Genomic DNA, 15,945 nt, shown 5'->3' on the forward strand with positions numbered 1-15,945 from the left:
ATCCAAAGGATGAGAAGTTAACCAAAGAAACAGGAAGGCAGAGAAGTGTTCCTGGCAGAGAATAATACTATGTACAAACTGAGGAAAGAGAGAGACTAGGAACTGAAAGAAGCCAAGCATGGCTCAAAAAGAATGGGCCCTGCTGATGCTGAAAAGAGACATGCAGGGTCCAGATCAAGGGGGTTTAGGGTCTTGTAGATCATGTTAGAGTTTATCCCCAAACAGTGGGGGTTCTGGGAAAGATTTAAAGCACGGAATCTTGATCATGGTTAGGTTTTTGGTAGTCTTTCAGGCTGCTTTGTGGGATATGGATTCAGTGGGGGTAGGATGGGGTGCAGAGACCTAGTGAGAAAGAGAAAGTGAGTCAGGGTCAAGGGCAAGAAAGGACTCAGGCTTCCTGCCTTTCAAGCCAGAGCTTTTTCCACACTGCACAGCATTTTTCTAATGTGCTTTGATTGAGGCACGTCATGCCAAGTGCATTCTTTTCACTTCTGGATGTTTGCAGTGCTTACCCTTTGAGCTGCATCCCCTTCATTAAGTGAATGTCCTGTTCCCCTGACCAAGAATGTAATTACTGAAGGAGAGATCAGATTAAAATTGAGTTTCTGTAATGGGCCATTTGTTTGGAAGGGAGCCTGAAAGTATTTCTGAAGACTTTAATCAAAGGGGGAAAAAGCCAGTAGAACTTCTGTGATGATGATGATTATTAGGGCAATTGAACTCCAGGCACAGCCAGCTTCTATATCAGTGAGTCATTGCTTGCTTTTCTGAGGCCCTTAATTGGATGAGATTTGTTTTCCTATGTAGTCTAGACTGTCAGGGATGGAAGAGACCTTAAAGGTCATCTAGTTCAACCTCACAACAGAGCTTGAGCTCTGGCTATGGTATTTTCATCAGTAATTCATCCAGTCCTTGCTCACATACCTGAACTGATGGGAAACTCATTGCCTTTAAAGATATCCCTTTCTATGATAGAACAACCCTGAAAGGAAACTCCTCTTTCTATGGAAGTGAACTCAGTCTCTAGATCCCAGTCTTGTATCTGTCTTGGTTCTGCCTCTGGAGCTATGTGGGGATTATCTGCCCCTCTCTGCTTCAGAAGGGCTATAGAAAGATCTTTAAGCAGCTGTGTGTTCCCAAGCCTTCTCTTCTGCAACTATATTTTCAAGTGTGTGTCCCTATATCTTAGTAATGGGAAACACAGGCTGTTGTAACAAAGAAACATAACAGTAGTACAGTGACTTAAAGAATGGATGTTTATTCATCTTTCACAAATTGGTTCTGAATTGAACAGTCTAGGTTGGCATCCAGCTCTACTTCCCACAGTTATTTAGTAACTGATGTTCCTTCCAGTGCCCTAATTCACCTTCATCTAGGGCATTGCTATCATCTGCAGAGTCAAATTCAGGCCCCCTCAGGTTCCAGCTAGTAGAAAGAGGAAAAAAAAGATAGAGAGATAAAGCCCACTGTCTTAAGACTTAGGCCCAATGTGGCACACATCACTTCCACTTGCATTTCACTGATTGGAGTGTTGTTACATGACTAGACTTCACTGCAGTGAGAATGCTCTTAGGAAATGTGGTCTAGCCATATGCCCAAGAGGAGACAGAGAAGAGATTCAGACATCCACCAGCTCCCACTATGCCTTGTGAGGCCACGGGAGCAGGTTGTAGCTTGGATGAACCCCTTACTTCTATTGCCAGTTTCATTCTCTTTGGCTCTTCCTAAGGCATGTTTCAGAAAATGAATGTAGTAGAGAGCAGAGAGCATTTGGATGCAGACATCCCAGCCCCATTCTTATTAACTGAGCTCTGGAGCTTGGTTTTAACTTCTCTAAATACCTATTTCTTCATTTATGAAATTGGGAGAAAAGTGTGTATCCCATGATCTCTTATGAAAGTAGGAAGGGATAACTGATGCAATTACACTTTTTGAAATGCAGATAAACATGAAATAGTTTAGCTTCAATCTTCAAACTGTTGGCTTTAAGTGTTCTCTGACTACCCACCCTAAAGTTTTTCTTTTTTTTCCTCTCTCTTTGGATCACCCAAAGAAGTTGATTATCTATTACCATTTCAAGCAGAAACCTACTGTGGAGGGCTCTTAAGACAGTTTTTTATTTTACATTCATTTGCAATCTGAGGAACAAATAGAAGAGTTTGATAGTGACCAGTATTATTTGCAGTAGCATCAATTTTGGCAATATCCATCATTGGTGGCAATATCTATTTATCACACGGTTGCCATGTGCCAGGCTTTTTTCCAAGTGCTTTATATATAGTGTTTGATTGATTTTTATAATATGCCTGTGAAATAGGCATTTCATCTCCAATTTATGGATGAGAGACCTCAAGCTCAGAGAGTTAAAGTATATTGGTCAGGGTCTTACAGCTGGCAAGTGGCAGATCCAGGATCTGTTTAAGACTAAGAACTCTTCCTTTGAGTTGAGAAGATTTATCAATTCATGGACCAAATCATGTACAGTTCTGTCTGGTCATTGGCTTACTCAGCACATACAGTCCTTTTTATATGCTAGGCACTGTTCTAAATACTGGGTAATGGAGTCAAGTAGGTCATCTTAGCTGATGATGTCAATTCATTCTTAATAGAGAAAACAGTAACCATATGATGAGATATCAAAATTCACCAGTCTACTTGCACGTGCATCCATACATTGATTTTATTTATACCAGAATGAAAACATACCATTGCTCCTGTCTGAAGTTAACTTCCTGTATTCTAGACCCTATCTGATCGCTATAATTATTCCTTTCTTATCCATATCTTAAATTTATCACTTTCAGGATTTTCCTATATTCAAATAAATAAGTAATAATATTTTCTGTTTTTAGATAGGGAGAGAAGGATAAAGAGTGTGACCTCACATTTCCCTCTGGCTATATCCCATTTCTCTGCCCCCCTGTATAGCAAACCTTCTCCAATGAATTATCTATACTCATTCTTCCCACTCCCTCACTGTGCATCAGTCTTCTTAGTCCATTCAGGTTGAGCTTCTATTCCCAATTGTCCTCTGAAATAGCCTTTATCAAGATCATCCTAGACCAGCATCCTGCCAATTCCAATGGTTATTTCTCTGCCTTCATGGTCCTAGAGATCCCAGCAACATTTCACACCATTGACTCATGTTCCTTCTTAAAATATTTTCTTCTCTAGGATTTTAAGACACCACACTTCCTTGGCCCTCCTTCTCCTTCTCTTAATTATCATCTTCAGTAATTTCTCAGAATCCTTTGATGGCTCCTTATCTACTATAGTTTGAATGTTGAAGTATTATGGCCACTCTGCCTTCTTCTCTTTACTTTTATCCAGCTATGCTGATTCTCCAAGTAATCCAATCTGTTCCAATAGCTTTATATGTCAGTTATACACTAACGAATTCCATATCTACATTTTCAGCTTTAACTTCTCCTGAACTCTAGACTACTATGATCAAACTGCCTATGCTACATCTCTATCCAGATGTCTAATAGGTATGTCAAAATAAATACATTCAAGTCTTTGACTCAAGTTTTTTCCATCATAATATATGGCTCCAGGTAAAAACCTAGGGGCCATCATTAATTTCTGTCTTCCTCTCAAACCTCAAATCCAGTATATTAGTGGGTCTTGCTAGCTCTATCTCTACTATATATTCTAATCCAGTCACTTTCTTCCAATTCCTCTGCCATAACCCTAGTCCACATCGCTATCACATCTTGCTTGGACTACTGAAACAGCTCCTGACTGATCTCCTTGCTTCTTGACCTGTACAGTCCACTCTCCACACAGCAGCCAGATCATGTCATTCTCTGCTTAATACTTTTCAATGGCTTTCATTCTAACTAAAATAATACCTAAGGTTTTATTGTGATCAGTAAGGCCCTACAGGACTTGGCTTCTGCCTATTTCTCCTACCTCTTTGTCTTCACTCAGTCACTAAAATCTAGCTACTGTGACCTTTTTACACAAACACAGCAAGTTCATTCTTTCTCCAAGACTTGGAACTCTTTCCATAGGGGAATTTTCATCATTCAGCCAAGGTCATCTCTGCAGGGAGAATTTTCCCGATCATTCTAGTTAAATAAAATGCACCATCTTTTAGCTAAGTCACTATCACACGATGTTATTTAATTTTCTTCATGGCCTGTATCAGTAGCTGAAATTATTGTATTTAATTTTTGTTTACCATATAAGACTGTTTTCTCTTGCTACAATGTAAACTCCTTGGGAGCATGGCCTTTGTTTTATTCATTGCTATATCCCCAGCACCTAGAATAATGCCCAGCTTCCTTAGTAAACATTTAACAAATATCTGTATATTAATCAATTGGATCTCTGCTCTCAAGGTCTTTAGCGTCATGAGAGTGACAGAAATGTGAACAATGACCACCTAGTATGATCCGTGCTGTAGCAGAAAGAAGCCCAGGACTTACAGGAGGCCAAAAGCAGCACCAAACCAAGCTAGTGGCATCATATGAGGTGAAACTAGAGCTAAAGTTTGAAGGATTAGTTGGTTTTAGCCAGGTGAAGAGTGGAGGAAGAAGAACACTATATAGAGGCATAGTAAACCCATGTTGTGCATGGCTCATCAGGGTGGGAGTAATGGAAAAGGAGAGGATCAGAGTAGCCAGTACAGGAGAGGGCTAATGTGATAGGCTTAGGATTTTGATATTTACGTTTAAATGGAGAGTCAAGGAAGCAGCCAAGTTAATGAGCCTCAGGGAGAGTTTTTCCTTGGAATGTCCAGGAAGTTTTTGTAGAAGAAGCAACACTTGAAATAGATTTTGAAAGATGAGTAGGAATTTCCCAGATAGCAAAGAAGGAAATGTCATTTTAGGCTGTGGAAATGACACAAGCAAAGGCATAGAGGTGTGTGTGTGAAAGTACATGAGATGTTCCAGGAACTGTGAATAAATGTACACTGTGGCTGGAAGTCAGGTGGAGAATAGGCAGACATGAGAGTGGAAAGTTTTGTTAGGCTCAGGACAAAAGGGCCTTGAAGGACATGCCCATAAATTTAGACCTTACCCTGTAGGAATTGTTGAAATCCAAAGGATTTGCAGTACATGTGTCAAGAGACAGTGGAGACCAGAACCCTGTCTCTGCCTCTGCCTCTGCCTCTGAATCTCTGCTCTCTGGCCTCTGCCCTCTCATCAGCCAAAGAGAGGATTGGACCAGATGATCTTTAAAAGATCCCTTCCACAGCTGTGAAATTTCTTAGGCTAAGTAAGTGGCACCATCTGTTTTGTTAAGGGGGTAAACAGAGTTAGTCTATCAACATGCTGAAAGGCAGAATCGCTGCTCTAAAGCTAAATTTCCCCTGGGACACTCATTTCTGTGCTGACCTCTCAGGCCGGTGGAGCCAGCAGTAATAAGTTATTGATGCTGGCATGCCTCCTCCCTCCAACTGCCCATTCCTATGCCTGGGAGTACCTCAGTGAAGAGTTATGAAGGTCATATAAATTGAATTCCCCTCTATCTTATCTCACACTTTATGGAGATACTAGATATTTCTTAACTTGGCTAGGAAAAGATAATGCAGCATCATTTGTCTCAGCCACAGGCTCTCAGTATTGACCAACAGGTTGGTAGCAAAGGTGGAATATTTGCCTCTAAAGAGAGATTGCTCAAGACAATCTTCCTGCTGTCTTAGGAGAGACTTATTTTGTCTTTCATGTTTTTATTTGTTATCAGCCTTATCCTGTGGTCTTTGAAATATTCTCTTCAGAAGTATAGAAGCTTAGACCCTTTCCACACTATTCATGCAGGCATTATCAGCACGTACACATAAAGGATCTTCCATGTACCAGGCATTGTGTTAGATAATGAGAATAAGAAAGAAGTCAGACACAACCCCCACCCACAAGGGGCCCCTAATTTGATGAAGGAGGCAGAAACATACACAGATAGTTAGGCATCAGTTGTTAGTTACCACAGTAGAAAAGATATTCATTTATCCAATCTAAATTTATGGAATGAATAAGAAAAATCTCTGACCTCAAGTAGCTCATAGACTAGTCTTTCACAATGATGAAGATGCATTCTATTTTCGGTACATGTATACAGTGTTCAGAGCATGTACAAATTTTACCTCCTGGGACAGAGGAGTGAGAAGATGGGTCAGAGAAAGTTTATGGAGAAAGTAGTATTTGTGTTAAATCTTGAATAATAAACAGGATTTTTACGAGGCTGTCTTAAGGGTGTTGCGGGAAGGGAACAGCATGAGGAAAGAGAAAGTAAGAACATTCTAGGTAGAGTGTCAGCATAAGAAAACCTAGACATATGAAAAAGTTTGCTGTGTTCATGGAACCACACGAAGATCCCTGAGTATGTCTGCATTTTTATCTTTTAACATGGTTGTATTGTATCCTGCAACCTTGTTAAACTCACTTAGTAGTTCTCATAGCTTTTCTATACATTCTGTCAGGTTTTTCATATTTCTATGACAGTTGTTTTATGGCCCAGAATGTGGTCTAACATGGCAATGTCTACATGCACTTCAGAAAAATATATATTCTGCTGTTACATATGAGTTGAGTATTTAATAAATGTCGATTAGGTCAAGTTCTTTGACAGTGGTGTTAGGTCTTCTATATCCTTCCTGATTTTCTATGTATGTATTCTATCAATTACTGGGAGAGGAGTATTAAAATCTTTGACTGTAATTGTGGGTTTTATTCAATTGTATCAGCTTTTGCTTCCTGCATTTTGATGCTCTAGTGTTAGAAGCATAAGTAATTAGCATTTTTATGTCCTCTTAAAGAATTGACACCTTTATTATTATGAAGTTACCCTCTTTATTCCTGATAGTCTTTGCTCTAAAGTCAATTGTGTCTGATGTTAATATAGCCACTTCAGCTTTTATTTCTTTTTTTTTTAAATTTTTTTAATGTTTATTTTATTTTTGAGACAGAGAGAGACAGAGCATGAGTGGGGGCGGGTCAGAGAGAGAGGGAGACACAGAATCTGAAACAAGCTCCAGGCTCTGAGCTGTCAGCACAGAGCCCGACACGGGGCTCGAACCCACGAATGGTGAGATCATGACCTGAGCCGAAGTCGGAAGCTCAACCGACTGAGCCACCCAGGCGCCCCCAGCTTTTATTTCTTTATTAGTGTTAAAATGGTATATCCTTTTTCCAAACTTTTACTTTTAATCTCTTTGTGTCTTTATGTTTGAACTACATTTCTTACAGGCAGCATATAGTTGGATCTTGCTTTTGTTAGTCAATCTGGCAATCTCTGTTTTTTTAATTACAGTGTTTAGACTGCTTACATTTAACTTTTCTTTTACATTTTTTTAGTTTTTTATTTAAATTCCAGTTAGTTAACATACAGTGTAATATTAGTTTCAGGTGTACAGTTAAGCAATTCAACACGTACATACAACTGGTGCTCATCTTAGCCAAGTGCCCTCCTTGATCCCCATCACCTATTTAACCCAACCCACCTCCCCTCTGCTAACCATCAGTTTGTTCTCTATAGTTAGGAGTCTGATTCTTGGTTTGCCTTTCTCTTTTTTCCCCTATGATTGTTTTGTTTCTTAAATTCCACATATGAGTGATTACACAGCCATAAAAAAAAAATCTTCCCATTTGCAATGACACGGATGGAACTAGAGAGTATTATGCTAAGTGAAATAAGTCAAAGAAAGACAAATACCATATGATTTCACTTATATGTGGAATTTAACGTGATTATTGATAGGGTTAGATTTAAATCTATAATTTTGCTCTTTGTTTTTCATTTGTCCCATCTGTTCTTTATTCCTTTTTTTCTCTTTTACTACTTTCTTTTGTGGTATTTTGGAGTATTTTTTGAGTTTTTTTTTTCTTTTGGCTTCCTTTTTTATCTCCTTTGTTGATTTATTAACTATAATGCAATTGTGTTATTTTTGTGGTTGATTTAGAGCTTGTAGTGTATGTCTTTAACTATCATGGACTACCTTCAAGCAACATGACACTACTTCATATATAGTATAACAACTTTACAATAGTATATTTCTATTTCTTCCCTTCCAGCCTTTGTGCTATTGTGGACATACCTTTTACATGTCTTATAAACCCCATACTATATGATTATTTTCTGTAAACATTGAATTATCTTGTAAAGTTGTTTAAGTAATAAGAAACATCCTTTATTTATCCATGTAAGTACAATTTTGATTCTCTTAATTATTTTGTGGTAGATAGATTTCTATCTGCTATCCTATTCCTGCTACCAGCAGGACTTCCTTTAATATTTCTTAGTGTATGGGTCTGCTAGTAATGGATTCTTTTAGGTTTTTTTCTGAAAAACCTTAACTTGCCATAGTCTTCAAAGATATTTTTGGTAGAAAAGAATTCTGGCTTGAAAGTTGTTTTTTTTTTTTCTTTCAGTATTTCAAAGATGTTGATCTGTCATCTTCTCACTTACATAGTTTCCAAGAGAAAATTATTTTCATCCTTCCTTTTGTTTCTCTGCACATAAGGTTTCTTCCTTTGGCTGATTTCAAGACGTTTTTGCTTTGAAAATTTTTATTATGATGTAGTGTAGTTTTCTTTATGTTTCTTTTACTTGGGAGCTCATTGAGTTTCTAGGATCAGAAGGTTTATAGTTTTCATGAAATTTGGAAAATTGTCACCCATTATCACTTTAGATACTTTTTATGTTCATCCCTCCTTTTGGCAGTTCCAATTCCTGTGTATTAGGATTATTTAAGTTGTCCCACAGCTTACTGACCCTTTGTTAATTAGGGATTGGGGCAGGAGGGAGTCTCTCTGTGTGTTTCTTTTTGGATATTTTTTATTGCTATGTCTTCAAATTCACTAATCTTTTCATCTCCAGTGTCTAATTTGCCATTATTTCCACCTAATGTATTTTAATCTCAGGTATTGTAGGTTTATCAATAGAAGTTCAGTTTGGGTCTTTTTTACATCATTCATGTCCCTTCTGAGCTTTTGGAACACATAGAATACAGATATAATGACTATTTAAATGTCTTTTTCTGCTAATGTTAATATCTGTATCAGTTCTGGGTCCATTTTGATATGACTTTTCCCCCCAGAAAGAATTTCCTAATTCTTAGCAGTCCTGATTTTTTTAATTGGATGTAAAACATTCATTAGATGGCATGATTTTAACCTGTTGGGTTATAGACATTTCATATTCTTAAAAATGTTCTTAAAGTTTCTTCTGAGATGTGTTAAGTTACTTTAGAAATAGTTTGGTTATTTCAAGTCTTGCTTTTAAATTAATTAGGTGGTTTCAGAGTAGTGTTTTGCCTAGCGTTAATTATTCCCCACTACAGAGGCAAATCCCGTGTAGGTATTTTACTCAAATCTACTGTGAATTATAAGGTTTTTCCAGTTTATCTGGTAGGAATAGGCATTGCTTCTAGCCCCTCGTGAGCATCAGGCACTGTTTCCTCTAATCCTCTGAGATGCTTCTTTCCCCAACCTTCATTTTCTCACATACATGTACAGATCATTATTCTGCTGAATACTCAAAGGGAACCCTTGACAGATTTCCAGAGTGTTTTCTGTCTTCAGCTCTGTCCTCCCTCTCTAGTTCTCTCACCTACAAACTCTAACCATCTTAGTGTTTCCAGACTCTAGGCGTCATCTCCTTGACCCAGGTTGTTTGCCAGACTCTGTTTGGGTTTCTCTCCCTGTGCCAGGTCCTAAAAACTTTCACGCATAAGCTGGAGCAATCCTGTGGCCCACCACATTGGTTTTCCATCTCATAGCCATCCATCACTGTACTTCATTGCCTGATGTCGAATGTCTCAAAAATCTTTATATATAGTTTTTTTTTAACCTGGTTTTTGGTTGTTGCAAGTAGTAGAGTAATTCAGTCCCTATTATTTTATCTCAGCCAGAACTGTAAGTCCTCCCAAATTCTTAATTATGTAATTATAAGTCCTTCCATATATAGATTCTAGTTACCTCTTTATTTTTATCTTCCTCTACTCCCTTGTGCTCACTGTCCACTGTAAAATACAGCAGATACCATGTTGTGGCACTTTTCTGTGTTCCCTTTGCCCACAAGGCCTTCCCCATTTTCTATCTCTTCCTTCTGAGTAACTCCTATGCACTGCTTCAGACATAGTTTAGGCACTATATACTCCTACTCGTTTTACCTTTCACCCCTAAATCAGGTTATGAGCTTTGCATCTCTTTATCAGAATTGTTTCTGCACGTTTCAAATAGTATTTCATGGAAGTAAAGATGGATGTTATAAGGTAGCTGAAATTTAATTGGAAAATATTATGTTAAGGAGTATTAAATAGTTTTATTTTAATTTATTATTTAAAGTAATTTCTTTTTTAAATTTTATTTTTAAAATTTACATCCAAGTTAGTTTGCATATAGTGCAACAATGATTTCAGGAGTAGATTCCTTAATGCCCCTTACCCATTTAGCCCATCCCGCCTCCCACAACCTCTCCAGTAACCCTCTGTTTGTTCTCCATATTTAAGAGTCTCTTAAGTTATGTCCCCTCCCTGTTTTTATATTATTTTTGCTTCCCTTCCCTTGTGTTCATCAGTTCTGTCTTAAAGTCCTCATATGAGTGAAGTCATATGATATTTGTTCTTCTCTGACTGACCAATTTTGCTTAGCATAATACCCTCTAGTTCTATCCACATAGCTGCAAATGGCAAGATTTCATTCTTTTTGATTGCCAAGCAATACTCCACTGTATATGTATACCACATCTTCTTTATCCATGCACCCATTGATAGACATTTGGGCTCTTTCCATACTTTGGCTATTGTTGATAGTGCTCCTGCTATAAACATTGGGGTGCATGTGCCGCTTTAAAACAGCGTACCTGTATCCCTTGGATAAATACCTCCTAGTGCAATTGCTGGGTCATAGGGTAGTTCTATTTTTAGTTTTTTCAGGAACCTCCATACTGTTATCCAGAGTGGCTGCACCAGTTTGCATTCCCACCAGAAGTGCAAAAGAGATCCTCTTTTAGGGTTCCTGGGTGGCTCAGTCGGTTAAGCATCTGACTTCAGCTCAGGTCATGATCCTGCCATCTATGAGTTCAGGCCCCATGTCAGGCTCTGTGCTGACAGCTCAGAGCCTGGAGCCTTCCTCGGATTCTGCGTCTCCTTCCCTCTCTGCCTCTCTCCCACTCATGCTGTCTCTGTCTCTCAAAAATGAATAAATTTTAAAAAATAAATTTAAAAAAAAAGAAATCCACTTTCTCCACATCCTCACCAACATCTGTTGTTGCCTGAATTGTTAATGTTAGCCATTCTGACAGGTGTAAGGTAGTATCTCATTGTGGTTTTGATTTGTATTTCCCTGGTGATGAGTGATGTTAGGCTTTTTTTCATGTGTCAGGTGGCCATCTGGATGTCTTCTTTGGAGAAGTCTCTATTCGTCTTTTGCCCATTTCTTCACTGGATTATTTGTTTTTTGAGTGTTGAGTTTCATAAATTCTTTATAGGTTTTGGATACTAACCCTTTATCTGATATGTTGTTTGCAAATATCTTCTCCCATTCTGACTGTTGCCTTTTAGTTTTGTTGCTTGTTTCTTCACTGTGCAGACACTTTTTATTTTGATGAGGTCCCAATAGTTCATTTTGCTTTTGTTTCCCTTGACTCCGGAGACATGTTGAATAAGAAGTTGCTGTGACCAAGATCAAAGAGGTTTTTGCCTGCTTTCTCCTCGAGGATTTTGATGGCTTCCTGTCTTACATTTAGGTCTTTCATCCACGTTGAGTTTATTTTTGTTTATGGTGTAAGAATGTGGTCCAGGTTCATTTTTCTGCATGTCGCTGTCCAGTTTTCCTAGCACCACTTGCTGAAGAGACTGTCTTTATTCCATTGGATAGTCTTTCCTGCTTTGTTAAAGATTAGTTGGCCATATGTTTGTGGGTCCATTTCTAGGTTCTCTCTTCTGTTCAATTCATCTGAGTGTCTGTTTTTGTGTCAGTACCATACTGTCTTGATTACAGGTTTGTAATACAGCTTGAAGTCTGGGATTGCGATGCCTCCTGCTTTGGTTTTCTTTTTCAAGATTGCTTTGGCTATTCCGGGTCTTTTCTGGTTCTACAAATTTTAGGATTGTTTAGGATTTTAGGATTTTAGGATTGTTTGTTCTAGCTCTGGTTCTTGTCCTTTCTTTTACTGATGTGATGAATCACACTGATTGTTTTGCGGATATTGAACCAGCCCTGCATCCCCGGTATAAATCCAGCTTGGTCATGGTGAATAAATTTTTCAACGTATTGTTGGATCCGGTTGGCTAATATCTTCTTGAGGATTTTTGCATCCATGTTCATCAGGGAAATTAATCTATAGATCTCCTTTTTAGTGGGGTCTTTGTCTGGTTCTGGAATCAAGGTAATGCTGGCTTCATAGAAAGAGTTTGGAAGTGTTCTTTCCATTTCTATTTCTTGGAACAGCTTCAAGAGAATAGGTGTTAACTCTTCCTTAAATGTTTGATAGAATTTCCCTGGAAAGCCATCTGGCCCTGGACTCTTGTTCTTGGGGAGATTGTTGATTACTAATTCGATTTCTTTACTGGTTATCGGTCTGTTCAAATTTTCTATTTCTTCCTGTTTCAGTTTTGGTAGTGTATGTTTCTAGGAATTTGTCCATTTCTTCCAGATTGCCCATTTTATTGGTGTACAATTGCTCACAATATTCTCTTATTATTGTTTTTATTTCTGCTGTGTTGGTTGTGATCTCTCCTATTTCCTTCTTGATTTTATTTATTTGGGTCCTTTCCTTTTTCTCTTTGATAAAACTGACTAGTGGTTTATCAATTGTGTTAATTTTTTCAAAGAATCAGCTTCTGGTTTCATTGATCTGGGTTTTTTTGGTTTTGATAGCATTGATTTCTGCTCTAATCTTTATTATTTCCTGTCTTTTTCTGTTTTTGGATTTTATTTGCAGTCCTTTCTCCAGCTCTTTTAGGGTGTAGGGTTAGGTTGTGTATCTTAGACCTTTCTTCCTTCTTTAGGAAGGCCTGGATTGCTATATACTTTCTTCTTATGACCACCTTTGCTGTATCCCAGAGGTTTTGGGCTGTGGTGTTATCATTTTCATTGGCTTCCATGTACTTTTTAATTTCCTCTTTAACTTCTTGGTGAGCCCATTCATCTTTAGTAGGATGTTCTTTACTCTCCAAGTATTTATCTTTCCACGTTTTTTTCTTGTGGTTGATTTTGAGTTTCAAAGCATTGTGGTCTGAAAATATGCATGGTATGATCTCGATCTTTTTGTACTTGCTAAGGGCTGATTTGTGTCCCAGTTTGTGGTCTGTTCTGGAGAACGTTCCATGTGCACTGGAGAAGAATGTATATTCCATTGCTTTAGGATGAAATGTTCTGAATATACCTGTTAAGTCCATCTGATCCAGTGTGTCATTCAAAGCCATTGTTTCCTTATTGAGTTTCTGTTTAGATGATCTGTCCATTGTTGTAAGTGGGGTGTTGAAGTCCCCTACTCTTATGGTATTATTATCAATGAGTTTCTTTGTGTTTGTGATTAATTGATTTATATATTTGGGTCCTTTCACATTCGGAGCATAAATGTTTACAATTGTTAGGTGTTCTTCATGGATAGACCCCTTAATTATGATATAATGCCCTTCTTCATATCTTGTTACAATCTTTATTTTAAAGTCTAGATTGTCTGATATATGTATGGCTACTCTGGCTTTCTTTTGTCGACAATTAGCATGATAGGTGGTTCTTCATCCCCTTACTTTCAATCTGAAGGTGTCTTTAGATCTAAAATGGGTCTTTTACAAGCAGCATATAAATGGGTCTTGTTTTCTTATCCATTACGTTACCCTATGTCTTTTGATTGGAGCGCTTAGTCCATTGGTGTTTAGAGTGAATACTGAAAGATAGGAATTTATTGCCATTATGTTGCTTGGAGAGTTGGAGTTTCTGGTGGTGTTCTCTGGTCCTTTACAGTCTTTGTTGCTTTTGGTCTTTTTTTTTTTTTTCATCTTTTTACCCCTCAGAGAGTTCCCCTTAAAATTTCTTGCAGGGCTGGTTTAGTGGTCACAAACTCCTTTATTTTTGTTTGGGAAACTTTTAATCTCTCATTCTATTTTGAATGACAGCCTTGATGGATAAAGAATTCTTGGCTGCATATTTTTCTGATTCAGCACATTGAATATCATATCCTGCCACCCCTTTCTGCCCTGGCACATTTCTGTGGCTAGGTCCACTGCAAACCTGATCTGTCTTCCCTTGTAGGTTAGGGACTTTTTTTTCCCTTGCTGCTTTCATGATTCTTTCCTTGCCTGAGTATTTTGTGAATTTGACTATGATATGCCTTGCTGATGGTTGGTTTTGGTTGAATCTAATGGGAGTTCTTTGTGCTTCCTGGATTTTGATGTCTGTGTCTTTCCCCAGGTTACAAAAGTTTTCCTCTATGATTTGCTCATGTAAGACTTCTATCCCATTTTCTCTCACTTCATCTTCTGGGACCCCTGTGATTCTGATGTTATTCCTTTTAAATGAGTAACTGATTTCTTTAATTCTTAAATCATGTTCTTTTGACTTAGTTTCCTTCTTTTTTTCCTGCTTCCTCATTCTCCATAAGTTTGTCCTCTATATCGCTGATTCTCTGCTCTGCCTCATCCATCCTTGCCACCACAGCATCCATCAAGATTGCAGCTCAGTTACAGTATTTCTTATTTCATCCTGACTAGCTTTTACTTCTTTTGTCTCTGTAGAAAAGGGATTCTAACCTATTTTTGACTCCAGCTAGTATTCTTATTATCTAAATTCTGGTTCAGATTCTAAATTCTGGTTCAGACATCTTGCTTGTATCTGTGTTGGTTAAGTCATTGGCTGTCATTTCTTCCTGCTCTTTCTTTTGGGGTGAATTCCTTTGTTTCATCATTTTGGAGGGAGAAAAGAAATTAAGGAGGTAAAAAATATTAAAATTAAAAACATTAAAATAAAAACATTAAAATTAAAAAATTAAATTTTTTAACGTTTATTTTTGAGACAGAAAGAGACAGAGCATGAACAGGGGAGGGGCAGAGAGAGAGGGAGACACAGAATCTGAAACAGACTCCAGGCTCTGAGTGGTCAGCATAGAGCCTGACGCGGGGCTTGAACTCATGGACCGTGAGATCATGACCTGAGCTGAAGTCGGACGCTTAACTGACCGAGCCACCCAGGTGCCCCAAAATTAAAAAATTAAAAACAACACACACCCACAAAAAAATCAAATAAAGGATGCCAAATCCTAGGTGTGTTTTGGTCTGGGTGTTGAAAGGGGCTTGATAGATTAGAAAAAAAATTGGGGAAAAAGGAAATTGTTTAAAAATTTTTAAAAATGAATACACTGAAATAGAATAAAATGAAATGATAGAAATAAAATAGAATTTGAAAAAATTTACCAAAAAGTAAAAAATATTGTAGAAAAAAATTAAAGAAAACTATTTTTAATAAAAATTGAAAATAAAAATAAATTTTTTCTTTCTGTATTCAAGAAAAAGAAAAGAAACAAAAAAAGAAGGAAAAAAGAAAATTGAATAGATGGACCAGTGAACAGACTGAAATACGATTGAAATTAGTTCGTTTTCCCTTAGAAGTCAAACTATGAAGAGCTTTATAGTCCCTAAACTAAAGAGGCTGAGAGACTTGTGTTCCTGAAGAGTGAGGCTGGCCCAGTTGCATGGGGCTTAGTGTAATGGCTCCGTTCTTCACTAGATGGTGCTTCCTAGCTTACTGGGGTGGATTGTTGTGGTGCTTGTAGGTGTGTATGTGCATGCACAGGAGCTGTGAAAATGGCATCACCCAGCTACCCAGTCTCTAGGATCGGAACTCTGTTTTCCCTTATCAGCAGTCACGCACCCGTCCTTTGTCTCCAGCTTCCGTCCACTCCCTGCTTTTACACTGTCTGTGACCAAGCCCCAGGCAGCACCACCCTCCTGAGTTTTATCTCAGATGTGGCTGTTTTTCCCAACCCCTTATTTCT

At 38.0% G+C, this 15,945-nt stretch overlaps 1 protein-coding gene across 8 annotated transcripts in view; it reads left to right on the plus strand.

Annotated features, from left to right (window-relative positions):
• The window catches only part of LOC131504751 (BEN domain-containing protein 5), a 1,495,810-nt gene that overhangs the window by 1,003,942 nt on the left and 475,923 nt on the right, over positions 1-15,945 (plus strand). The gene's annotated exons all lie outside the window — the stretch shown is intronic.

This window comes from Neofelis nebulosa, chromosome 2 (genome assembly GCF_028018385.1).
Source record: "Neofelis nebulosa isolate mNeoNeb1 chromosome 2, mNeoNeb1.pri, whole genome shotgun sequence".
In the NCBI taxonomy this organism is placed as follows: domain Eukaryota; kingdom Metazoa; phylum Chordata; class Mammalia; order Carnivora; family Felidae; genus Neofelis; species Neofelis nebulosa.